At 48.2% G+C, this 13715-nt stretch overlaps 1 non-coding gene across 1 annotated transcript in view; it reads right to left on the bottom strand.

Moving 5' to 3' along the window:
* The window catches only part of LOC140898229 (uncharacterized), a 39113-nt gene that overhangs the window by 20225 nt on the left and 5173 nt on the right, over positions 1 to 13715 (bottom strand). The window lies entirely within an intron of this gene.

The raw sequence follows: 13715 nt of genomic DNA, 5'->3' as shown, positions 1-13715 counted from the left end.
CCAAAAAAGACGTGAAGAGGAAAGCAGTACATACTGACTTTCATGGATTTTGGCACCTGTTGGCTGGAAGCATTAGCTCTAAGCAACACCAGGGCTAAAAGTGTGTGCTAGGCATTAACAGATATTTTTGCCAGGGTAGGTTGGCCCTCCGACATCCTTACAGATTCAGGAACTAATTTTGTGGCAGGGACCATGAAAAGCCTGTGGGAAGCTCATGGGGTGAACCACTTGGTTGCCACCCCTTACCACCACCAAACAAATGGCCTGGTGGAGAAGTTTAGTGGAACTTTGAGGGCCATGATATGTAAATTTGTAACTGAGCACTCCAACAATTGGGACCTTGTGTTGCAGCAGTTGCTCCTTGCCTACAGGGCTATACCACATCCCAGTTTAGGGTTTTCACCATTTGAACTTGTATATGGCCACAAGGTTAAGGGGCCATTACAGTTGAAGCAACAATGGGAGGGGTTTACGCCTTCTCCAGGAACTAATATTCTGGACTTTGTAAACAACCTGCAAAACACCCTCTGAGACTCTTTAGCCCTAGGTAGAGAAAACCTAAAAGATGCTCAGGAAGAGCAAAAGGCCTGGTATGATAAACATGCCAGAGAGCATTCCTTCAAAGTAGGGGATCGGGGTCGTGGTCTTTAAGGCACTCCAGGCCAGTAAGATAGAAGTGTCGTGGGATGGGCCATTTATGGTCCAAGAGCACCTGGGAGCAGTTAACTATCTCATAGCATCCCCCACCTCAAACCTAAAGCGTACCATGTTAATTTTCTAAAGCCCTTTTACTCCAGAGAATTAAAAGTGTTTGTCAGTTTACAGCCCAGGGAGGAGATGACGCTGAGTGGCCTGAAGGTGTCTACTATGAAGGAAAAACTGACAGCAGCGTGGAAGAGGTGAACCTCTCAATGACTCTTGGATATATACAGTGACAGCAGATCAAGGAGCTGTGCACTAGCTTTACGCCGATGTTATCAGCCACCTCAGGACGGACCAAACGGGAGTACCACTCCATTGACACAGGTAATGCTCGCCCAATTAGAGCCCAACCTTACCAGGGGTTTCCTCAAGCCAAAACTGCTATAGAACGGGAGATCCAGGACATGCTAAAGATGGGGGTAATCCGCCCCTCTAACAGTGCATGGGCATCTCCAGTGGTTCTAGTTTCCAAACCGGATAGGGAAATACACTTTTGCATGGACTACTGTAAGCTAAATGCTGTAACTTGCCCAGACAACTATCCAATGCCACACACAGATGAACTATTAGAGAAACTGGGACGGGCCCAGTTCATCTCTACCTTGGACTTAACCAAGGGGTATTGGCAGGTACCGCTAGATGAATCTGCCAAGGAAAGGTCAGCCTTCATTATCCACGTAGGGCTGTATGAATTTAATGTGTTCCCCTTTGGGGCAAAATGCACTCGCCACCTTCCAGAAGTTTGTAGATTGTCTCCTAGCAGGATTGGGAGAATCTGCAGTCACCTACCTTGATGATGTGACCATCTTTTCTGATTCATGGGCAGAACACCTGGAACATCTACAAAAAGTCTTCGAGCGCATAAGGGAGGCAGGACTAACTGTTAAGGCTAAAAAGCATCAAATAGGCCTAAACAGAGTAACTTACCTTGTACACCAGGTGGGTCAAGGAACTGTCAACCCCCTACAGGCCAAAGGGGATGCTATCCAAAAGTGGCCTGTCCCAAAGTCAAAGAAACAGGTCCAATCCTTCTTAGGTTTGGCTGGATATTACAGGCAATTTGTACTGCAATACAGCCAAATTGCTGCTCCACTGACAGACCTAACCAAAGAGAAACAGCCAAATGCAGTTCAGTGGATCGAAGAGTGTCAAAAGGCCTTTAACCAGCTTAAAGCAACACTCATGTCTGACCATGTGCTAAGGGCCCCAGACTTTGACAAACCTTTCCTAGTAACCACAGATACATCTGAGCATGGTGTGGGAGCAGTTTTAATGCAGGAAGGACCAGATCAAGAATTCCATCCTGTCAGTTTTTTGCTGAGAAACATGTCTGAGAGGGAAAGCCACTGGTCAATCACCAAAAAGGAATGTTATAATAAAGAAAAAAAGTAATTATTTTAAGAACCAAATTGGTTTTTAGTGTCCTAAAAACCCAAGGGTCTGGTCTCTGCTCATCTTGTTTACCTATTTGGTTGGTGTATTATTCTCAAGCCTCCCCAGGAAAGGGGGTGAAGGGGCTTGGGGGGATATTTTGGGGAAACAGGAACTCCAAGTGGTCCTTTTCCTAAATCTTTGTCTAACTCACTTGGTGGTGGCAGTGATACCATCCAAGGACAAGGAAGAACTTGCGTCTTGGGGAAGTTTTTGACCTAAGCTGGTAGAAATAAGCTTAGGGGGTCTTTCATGTGGGTCCCCATATCTGTACCCCAGAGTTCAGAGTGGGGAGGGAACCCTGACACACACACACCCGTCTCTCTCCTGTCCCCTCTCCCCTCAGGCTGGAAGACTCCATCGGGCCAGGGTAGCGGGGCGTTGGGCGGGGATGGAAGTCAGGGAGGGCAGCAGCTCTGGGACTCGCAGACCCCTGCCCCTCCGGGAGAAGAGCTGGGACGAGGAGGGGCCATTGGTGCAGAGCCACTTGGCTCAGCGGCTGGTGTCAGCAGAGCATGAGGCTGCCTCCAGCCCCCAGAGAAAGTCTCCCCAGCTGGGCACAGAGGGGTGCTATGGAAGGGCTCTCCCTGCACACACCCCGCTGCGGAGTGGCAGCAGCTCAGCCTGGGCTCCCGGCTCACAATGGAGGCGGCAGCAGCCCGAGATCACAACCCAGGAAGTTAAAATTTCAGATCTCCTGCGTGGACAAAGAGTTAGAGGCAGAGAGGAGCAGGAACAGCAGCCGCTGCCACCCCGCACTAGCCAGGGCCCTCTAGTGACCACTGGGAATGCAGTCCCCTCCCTGGGGTTCCCCGGGGGACAGAAACAGCACATGGGGGGACCTGGTCTGATTCCTTCCCTCCTGCCTCAACAAACAGAAACCTCCTGGGCAAATGAGCCAGACAGAGGCTCACCAAGCCCTAAAGGAACCTGCTCCTGCTGCGGGACCATGGCCTGGACCCACCAGCCCTGCAGCTATTTATATTGTGGTCCCCGAGGGAACAATCCACAGCCCTAAAGTTACCCCCTGTGTCTCCTAGAGTCTCCTCATCCCCACCTTCTGTGTCGGGGGGGGGGAGACACTGCTGGGTGTCCAGGCTGCCCCTAAGGAGAATGGGGGTGCCAGGCAGGGAACTAGCGGGGGGAAGGGGTGCTCTCACAGCTGGACATGGACCTACCAAGGCGGTCATGGTGGGTGGCAGAGAAATGATGGGCAGGGCTGTGAGGGCTGGTAAAGAGGCGGAGACAGCCCCAGGAGCTGCCAGAGGGAACTGGCCCTAGAGCTGGGGTGTAATGGACACAATGGCTTTGTTTTACATCCCTGCGGTGGTGATTACAAACCAAATGACCAGATATCCATCTGATGTAAGTCCGCCCAGCTCTGCTGATGCCACCGCAGCGATGGCCTGTTCACATCAGTGAATTTAGTTACAAAGCAAAAGGAATGCTGGTGAGACATTCAATGACTGGCGGGGGGCTCATAGAATCATAGAAGATTAGGGCTGGAAGAGACCTCAGGAGGTCATCTCAAAGCAGGACCAACCCCAACTAAATCATCCCAGCCAGGGCTTTGTCAAGCCGGGCCTTCAAAACCACTGTGGAATAATCACTTCCCTCGATCTGCTGGCAATGTTCCTACTAATCCAGCCCAATATACAGTTAGCCTTCTTGGCAACAAGGCCACACTGTTGACTCATATCCAGCTTCTCATCCACTGTAATCCCCAGGTTCTTTTCTGCACAACTGCCGCTTAGCCACTCAGTCCCCAACCTGTAGCGGTGCATGGGATTCTTCCATCCTAAGTGCAGGACTCTGCACTTGTCCTTGTTAAACCTCATCCGATTTCTTTTGGCCCAATCCTCTAATTTGTTTAGGTCACTCTGGACCCTATCCCTACCTTCCAGCGTATCTACCTCTCCCCCCAGCTTAGTGTTGTCTGCAAACTTGCAGACGGAGCAATCCAGATTAATAAAGATGTTGAACAAAACGAGCCCCAGGACCGACTCCTGGGGCACTCTGCTTGATACCGACTGCCAACTAGACACCAAGCTGTTGATTACTACCCCTTGAGCCCAACAATCTAGCCAGCTTTCTATCCACCTTATAGTCCATTCATCCAGTCAATACTTCTTTAACTTGCTGGCAAGAATACTGTGGGAGACTGTATCAAAAGCTTTGCTAAAGTCAGGGTATATCACATCCACTGCTTTCCCCATATCCACAGAGCCAATTATCTCATCATAAAAAGCAATCAGGTTGGTCAGGCATGACTTGCCCTCAGTGAATCCAGTCCAACCCCACAGCCACTAGGCCATTCTTTCCTCCTTTGCAAGAGCTTCCTCTGCCAGGGAGTGAAACCTGGCTGATGGCAATGTTCCAAACAGCCTCCCAGGAAGCAGACGCTCAGTGCACACAGCATCCTCACTTCCTGCAGGGGTGCCCTAGCCTGGGGCTAGCTCCTGTGAAAGTTCTGCCTGTGAGCAGACAGGTTCATTGCTCCAGTGAATGTTGCTGCCAGCAGAGCGAGCTCCGGACAGTCCCAGGGAGCAGTTTGGAGATCAAATGGAGCCCTTCAGTAGGGTGTTGGTATAGAGTCAGAAGCACCAGGCCGGTGTATTCAAGTCCAGGCCACTGCTCTCCACCCAGGTGGTGCTGGGCAGTGGGAGGGCTGGGAGATGGTGCTGCTCCCATCTGATGGGAAGGAGACATACAGCTGGGTAGCCTTTTTGTTTTGCTTACGTTCCAGCCCATGTTGTGTCTCCAGCTGCGGAACAGACAGTGGTGAGGGAACTGAGCCTTGCTAGATCCAGAAGGGGATCTGGCAGCAAGATCTCTGGGCAGGGAACTATCTCCCCAAGGGAAAGGTTAGGAAGCAGTTTGGGGACCAAAGAGACAGGGTTGTAAATGCATCTCCTGTTTCCATCTCCCTTGTGGGCAAGTTCAGAGGGGGCAGGACTCTCTTGGGGGTGTAAGGATATGGTTCTCTACCTGTAGTGGGGTTTGACTCATCACCACGGTGCCTTCTGCTGGCTGTCCTAGGAATTAGCTCAGGGTTGCCAGTGCACCCTCCTCAGGTGGTGTCTCACCCATTGTCACTCCTGTCTCTGCATTCAGGACCCACATCACTCCCCAGACCACTTTGTTCTGTTCTGGACGCAGCCCTCCAGCTATTCCCCACTCAAGTCTTTCCCCGCTTCCAGGGGACAGATAGTCCTCAGTCCTACCACATGCCTCACTGGCGATCTGCAGTCCCTGTTCTAGCCACTCATCTCAGTGGCAGACTACAGTTAATGCACTGGCCACTTCCCTCAGTAGCCAGTGGGGGGGGGGGGGGGGGGGGGGCAGGCCAACCTACTACTCGAGGCCCCATCCCAGGGACCCTATAGCCAACAGCCACATACTGTCCCTCCTCCAAGTCCACCATCTCCTTCCCTGGGCCACTTCCCCCTAGCCCCAGCACCTCTCTGCTGCCCTTGTATCAGGGCCTCAGTCTAGCAACCATCAGCCTGGAGCGTCCTCCTACTCTGTAACCCTACCAAGCACTGTTCTGTCCATAGCACTCCAGCTCTCTAAGCAACTAGTCTTCCTCCCTCAAACTCCAGGGAGTGACTGCCTCTACTCTACTCAGCAGCCCCTTCTTATATAGGCCAACCTGGCCCTGATTGGCTCCTCCAATAAACCTTCTCCTAATTGGCTGGCACTACAAGCCATTTCCTTATTGTCTACCGCCCACAGAGCCTCCCCAGGGTTGCTTTAACCCCTTACATACCAGTGTGGGGCAGCTGCCCCAATACACTACCACAACAATCTGGGCAGAAACCCGTTCGCTCCCTATCCTCTTTTACCCCGCCATGCCAAATCTCTAACCCTGCATCCAGCAGCAATGGAGATGAGCTGTTACTGATGAGCTGTTAACAATGTAAATGTCATCATCAGGGATTATTGGCATGGATGGGGACAGTCCCCAGTGCTCAGTGCTATTGTGTCAGTGGTCTGTGAATTTAGGCCGACACACCTGCATCAGTTACACTCAATCCACATTTTTAAGATGTTCTTTGCAGTTGTAAGAGCTTGCCACAGAATTTATTTTAAAGGACAGTTTAGATTCTGGAGCAGAATTACTTTAACGGTGGGTGGATTCTGCTGCTTAATCTGCAGCCAAGAAATTGCAGAAAACATGTGGCCCTGGCAGTAATGAAGAATCCTCTTTTGACTGAGTGATACAGACAGGATGGAGACAAATGGGGAATCCCCTCAATAAGCCCTGATCTATGTGGCAAAATTTTACATAAAACTAGTTTTTGTATAAACACATTTTTCCACCAAATCTAATCTCTCTCTCTCTCCCCATACCCCCCCCCATCTAACCTATCTATCCCCATACACCCCTATCTAATCTATATATTGAATGACTTCTCCAATTTAATTAACACTCTTTAGAAGTGCCATAATTCTATTCTGGAATGATTTATATCAGTATTAAGGTTTGCATGGACACATCCATATTTTTGATTAACAGTTTGTCTTCCAGAGGTCCTCCAGCTGCTCTTCCATACTGCATTGTATCGCACTGGAACAGCCAATCTCTTAATTTATGTGCCCTCTACTGCTCCAGGGTCATCTTGGCTGGATGTCACTTTCCTATGTAAATGCCAGCACATAGGCAGGTGTGCCCCTTTGTGATTGCCATGTTCACACACCCGAGTCAACTTTCCATGATAGCAGCTATGCCCCATGCTTCCACATGGTCCTGTCTCAGGCCCTGCACAACCTTGCCCTCTGAGGAGTAGACATGTTCAGTCCCATTTGGGGGGGGGGGGGTGATAGCTCAGTGGTTTGAGCATTGGCCTGCTAAACCCAGGGTTGTGAGTTCAATCCTTGAGGGGGCCATTTAGGGATCTGGGGCAAAAATTGGGGATTGGTCCTGCTTCAAGCAGGGGGTTGGACTAGATGACCTCCTGAGGTCCCTTCCAACCCTAACCTTCTATGAATCTATGAATCTGAACGAGTGTCTCTGGAATGCCAGGATCTATGGATGCCTGGCAGATACAGTTGGGCAATTTTAGTGGGGGAATGCAAACAATTTACTCACCCCAATAATGCAGTTTTGGTTGACCCCAACTCAGTCTCAAATAGTTTTGGCTGAACCAAAACATCAAAATTTTAGAAATGTTGAAACTTTTTGTTTCAACCTGGCCTGACAATTTTTGTTTAGCTTTTGGGCACAGGGAAGTGCCCAGAATGATTCTATAGGGTAGTGGTTAGGACACTCACCTAAGGGTGCGGCCAATGCCAGTTTAAGTCCCTGCTCCAATGGCTATTTACTTATTGATAAAAAGGGAATAGCTTCAGCAGGAGAGACTGAGAAAGCCTCACATCAGACTCTCTCTTAGCCAGTGGGTAGAGCACGCTCCTGCAGTATGAGACCCCCAAATTCAGATCTCTGCTCCATATCAGGCAGAGGGGGGAATTGAAACCACATATCTGGGGAGGTCCCTAACCACTTGCTGAAGGGTTATAAGGGAGGCTGCCTTCACTGTGTCCCCTCAGCCATTTTGTTAATCAGGTCTTCCCTGAGGTTTTGTCAAAACCAAAATGAAAACTTTCAGGTCATGTCGAAACAGAATGTTTCATTTTGATGCGGCTCAAAAACACTTTGATGTTTCAATTTGCCAGAAATTTCAAAAACATTCCATTCAACCAAAAACCAAACTTTCTGTCAAATTTTCAAACTGAAAAATCCCTTATTTACTCATCTCAACTGGCAGAGCCCTTGCAGGAGACAGGTCAGTCCCAAGACATGGCCCAGCACTGTGCCAAGGCAAAGGAGCTTCAGCAGAGCTGTGGGAACACAAGGGATGAAAACGGGACCTGCACCCATGCTCCCAGGGCCTGCCCTATATGAACAGCAGGGCCAGATTTTTTAAATGGACGCCACCATCAAACGCTATCATGGGGTTCAGAACAGTATGGAGCTGAGCATGGAAGGCACCCAAGCCTAGGACACAAAACAGGAGGTGATTGCACCATACAGCCAATCTCTCTTCAGTACACTGAGCCCTGAGGCACAGGAACAGGAAGTGAGGGCACTGGTGGTGATTCCCCTCAGAACCCAGGCACACTTCTGAAGGAAAAAAAAGAAAGCAAGGGAGGACATGTTCACAGACTTTGTGACTGTATCCTACCAAGAAGACAGAAGAGCAGAGGGAGGTCTCTGCAGCAGAAAGAGAGGCTCCCAAGGGAGATCCTGAACAAAGGAGAGAATAGGCAGGAAAGGATGCTGGACTATACCCTTCAGATAGAGGCAAACAGCTCTGCTGGAGAACATTGTGGTGCTATGGTCACTGCCAGCACCCTACCCAGCCATGTCCTGCAACTTGTGGAGAACACAGGATTCTGGGAGCCTCTTTTTGTTTCCCCAAATGACAGGCCCTGCCCACACCATTCCACCCCCAAACAAGGAGAACACGTCCCACTTACACATTTGTTGTGAGCCCATCAGCACAGCAATGAGTGTACGCTCAACACTTTGGGCATGTTCTGCCACACATCCATTGGTTGTCACTTTTCACGGTTACATTAAATCCATAAATGTTATGTACAAATCAACTGAAAACTTTCACTGAAGTGCAGCTCCCCCCAGTAACACCAATTCTTAATCAGATCTTTACACAAACACCCTGCATTCATTTCCTTGGCTACAGGACATTCATTTCCTACCACAACCCATCCCTGACCCCGTGTCCCTGACCACTTGTGGCTGGCTGTTAATAAGGTACAGAAAGTGCCATCATCTTCACCTCCCAGCCATTGGTGAGGATCTCCCCCTGGCTCTCTCAGATGTTGTGTAAACCGAGCAAGTGCTTATCACATAAGGCAGATACTTTTCAGCAGCCTTCAGCCACGTCAGGAGGCATCTCCTCCTTTCCTTAAGTCTTCCAACCACCCTCCCCACAATTGTTCTTCAGCTATTCCAGGTACAGTCAAACAGATCCTTTCTCCCGCCCTTGTCTCCAGGAAAATGATTCATAAGCCAGGGAAGCAGAGGATAAGCTGGGTCTCCCAGAACGACAGGAGGAATCAAAACACTGTACATTTTTTAACACTGAGAGTAATTAACCAAAGGAACAATTTTCCAAGGGTTATGGTGTATTCTCCATCCCTGACCATTTTAAAATTGAGATTGGATGTTTTTCTAATAGCTCTGCTGTAGGAAGTATTTGGGGGCAGGTCTCTGGCCTGTGTTATACATGATCACAGTGGTCCCTTCTGGCCTTGGAATGTATGAACAATACCACCAATACCCATAATGGCCATGGGAGCAGAAGTTCTCTTTTTCTTTGCAGAAAACAGAGGTGCATTTCTGAAGACCCTGGCATCATGGACCTGTCCACCCCATCCCATGGCAATCAATCAGGCCTCGCAGCACCATGGAAAAATACCCATTCTTGTCAATAAACTCTAATCTGGTGTAAGGGGGGTGGGATCGTCAGATGGGTTTGATCAAGGGCTCCTGTACAATTTGGGAACCCCAGCTATGCAAGGCCATCAGTAGCCTTCTGTGCATTGGCAAGTGTTATGTTCTAGCCCTGCAGCTCCCTCCTGATAGCAGTGTACACCTACATGACAACAGTCCCGGCAATTTATCTCCCAGCACCAAACTGTCTAGCTACTGAACAGCAGTTGTCGGGAGTTGGGAGCTTCCAGATGCTGATGGCCACATACTGCTCCACGCTGAGGGGGACTCTCAGGTTGGTTCTCCACCACTGCAGCTTGGTGGCGAGCTCCGCCCAGATGTCTAGGGAAGTAGCCTTCTGCAGCCTGAAGTTCTGTGGTCACTGCTGTTCACCCCAGCTCTGCAGCACTGTCTTGTCCCACCCATCAGTGCTAGGGGGCCATGAACAGAAGAGGTTCTCCAGCAACTGAAGCCACTGTGGGAAAACTGAATGTAAGAGTAACAGCTTGATCTCATCCCCTTCCTCCGACCACAATGATTCATAAAGGAACTAGCTCAAGCTACAGTAAACAAAACAGTATAGATGCATCCTTTCACCGTAGCTATACTGGTACAGATAGAGCAGAAAAACATACATGTGAAAACTTTCCGATGTAGACCAGGCCTAACCTCAGTGATTCCATCATATTCCAATTCAAGGTAGACAAATTGGATTCTCTCATACCTCAGTGACTGTAATTACTGTGATCTTCTTTTCGCCCACCATTACCATGAGTTCATACAAGCAGCAGATTAACTTTAAAATGGAATCTCTTGGTAGTATCGCTTTTGTTGCATCTTCAGTCACATGGGTATTTTAGATTCCAGAGAATTAGCTTCAAAGTATTTACAGTGTCTTGACTCTGAAGTGATTTTTTAAAATATATTTTTGTGATTATTGCCTATACTCAAAAAGTGAAATAACAAGCTAACTACAATGGAACTAGTGTAGTTAATGGGCCTGGCTTCGAAATGTACAAGACCCCAATGACTGATGAGAGAAAGAAGCTTTCCCTCCTTAGCAATAACTAGAGCCCTCAGCATTACTGAGTTAACCCCGTGGCTGCTGGAAGATGCTCCTGCAGGCAGTATCCTTGTCTCCAGTCGCACTTGAGAGTATTATCCCCTGGGGCAGAGGGAATTTCTTGTTGAGTATATTGTATCACTACTGGACATTGCTGCAGGGATGGAGGCAGCAGGAGACACTAGAAATCTGGAGTAGAATTTTGCACATTATGAGGATTTTGTAGAATTTACCTTTCTTGTTTTGGAGAACCTGCTGGAACATCACTGGTGTCTGGAGCTGAGAGGTGAGAACCGCCTATTTATCGCCATAGACTGTTCGCTCTGAATCATAATGGTAACATATCGCATTCCAGTATTGATAATACTTTCTCCTGCTCGTTGTGCTTCATCCGTCTGGGTGGATGGCCTAATAATTTGACAGAGTTCTTCAAAGGGAGAAAGATGCACCTTCTGCAGGAGAGGTTGGTTTATCTTCCTACTGTTTTTCATTTGTTTGGAATTCATTGGATTTCACGTTGCTTAGCTGACGTACAGATGAGAAGCTTTTTATTAATCAGCTTTAGTACTCAGAACAGAATTTGAAGATGAACAGGGCAGAGTGCATGCAGTTACAACAAAAAATGTTAAGATGGGGGTTAACCCCCACTTACCAACAAGTAATAAATAAAACCACAAAGATTTACCAATCAATAGGAAACGTACTCTAGCATGGAGTGGGGGCTTTTACTACAACACTGAATCCTTAGTACAGGGCTGGATCAATTTACCAGTCAAAATTTGTAACCCAAAGTTATAGGACTGTGAGTGGCAGCTCAACAAAGAGCCATTCTTAAAAGGCAACTTTTAAACAATTGCTTGGTCACTGACGTGTCAATTCAGTTTAAATTTGCCTTGGGACAATGACAATTCAGAGCCAAGCCTCTTCCTTTCACAGAGATATCTCACATTAACGTAACTTTGATACTGGTTACCATGGGGCTATTTATATGGCAATTCACCAGAAGGTGTAACCATAAATACTCTGCAATCCCAGTCGTGGTGTACTGGAAGCTCCTCTACTACTTTCACCAAGTGGTAAAACAATGATTTATAAAACTACCCAAATTTAAGAAAGCGTCATCTGTGACTGAGCTGCAGTGAGTGCCCATCAGTCCACCTACAGGCTACCAGCTCCTCCTTGGGGTATGCGCAAACATCTTCCTGGCAAAGTAGCTCTATGCTAAGCTAGTATAACAAATCCCCAAGTCACATTTACTAACTAAATGTTAATCCTAGACAGCCAGGGTGAGGCTGGTGTGACAAGCAGGAATTTTCTGCAATACTGTTATGGTTCTTGGGCATGCCTCAGTTTCCTTCTGTACTCTGCATAGCCACCCAGTGGGTGAAAAAGGGTTCAAAATGCGGCTTTTGTGGCAGAGCAGCAGACATGAGATGTTGTATCATGTAGCTGACTGGGGTGCAGTGACTGGGACATTAAAGGATGGACTGAAACCGACCCTTTTTTAAATGCCAGGACATTCAGATCCAGAAATCAAACCAAAAGGAAGGAGTTCCCCCCCCACCTCTCAGCAGGGAAGCAGAGCAAAGGCCCCAGCTCAAGAACAATGGGTTAAACTGGTGTCAGGATACTGGGATAACTCCTGGCTTTTACAAAGAGTCTGGAGCTCTCACCTGGGATGACACAGAGAGGAGAAACAGAGACCAAAACAGATGATGGCTGGTTGCACTGGTGTAGCTAGCACAGACCATGTGTTAACCTTTGCCCCACTGTGCTAACGTAAGGACTTTCAGATTCTATACGCCAGGTAACTAAGGAATTGTCACCTTCTGTTGAATGGGCCACTTGGTGTCACTGCAGATATTCACTGAGAGCACTGTGTCCTGCAGGACTCTGGCTGGGCTGGATTCTCTGTGGGGAGCCACAGACAGGGATTGCTGGTGCCGAAGGCCCAGTCTGGGAGTCATGAAGGCCACAGGCCTGCCTCTGTGGAGCTGTGTGGGTCCTTGGGTTAGGCACATTAAAGAGGTCACTCCCACGGGGCTGATGACAGGCTGGGACCAGACCAGACCCTGTGACTCTGTGACAGCTGGCTATTGCCACACAGAACACAATATACATTTAAATCATGTACAGGCTTCTATGAACTCAGGGACACGCTTCCCAACACTTAGAATGACCGATCTGTCGCTGGGCCAGAGCAGACATATGTTTAATTCTTTGTTACTTATCGGGTGAAACCGGGGCATAGATAAACTTTCTCAGGGGCGTCTGTATCCAAATGCATGCTTCAAATACCATTAATTCAGCACACAGTTTTTCAAACTTAATGAATCTCTGAGTATAAGTCTGCTTTTCCACAGCCAGGTTGATTTGTGTAACCTCCCCAGGCACATGGTACAAATGGAACATCGATAGAGCCCACAGACATGTTTATTAGTGTAACCACTACTTTCTAGGCATCCTCAGCATCACAAGGACAGGCAGGGTAAAGCTGCCTGGCATGGTGCCGCCAGCTGAGGCTGCATGAGTGGGACATCAATTTTGACTGGTAAATTGATCCAGCCCTGTACTAAGGATTCAGTGTTGTAGTAAAAGCCCCCACTCCATGCTAGAGTACGTTTCCTATTGATTGGTAAACCTTTGTGGTTTTATTTATCACTTGTTGGTAAGTGGGGGTTAACCCCGTCTTAACATTTTTTGTTGTAACTTCATGCACTCTGCCTTGTTCATCTTCAAATTCTGTTCTGAGTACTAAAGCTGATTAATAAAAAGCTTCTCATCTGTACGTCAGCTAAGCAACGTGAAATCCAATGAATTCCAAACAAATGAAAAACAGTAGGAAGATAAACCAACCTCTCCTGCAGAAGGTGCATCTTTCTCCCTTTGAAGAACTCTGTCAAATTATTAGGCCATCCACCCAGACGGATGAAGCACAACGAGCAGGAGAAAGTATTATCAATACTGGAATGCGATATGTTACCATTATGATTCAGAGCGAACAGTCTATGGCGATAAATAGGCGGTTCTCACCTCTCAGCTCCAGACACCAGTGATGTTCCA

This window comes from Lepidochelys kempii, chromosome 14 (genome assembly GCF_965140285.1).
Source record: "Lepidochelys kempii isolate rLepKem1 chromosome 14, rLepKem1.hap1, whole genome shotgun sequence".
Taxonomy (NCBI): Eukaryota; Metazoa; Chordata; order Testudines; family Cheloniidae; genus Lepidochelys; species Lepidochelys kempii.
This window is presented reverse-complemented; position numbering and strand designations above follow the sequence as displayed.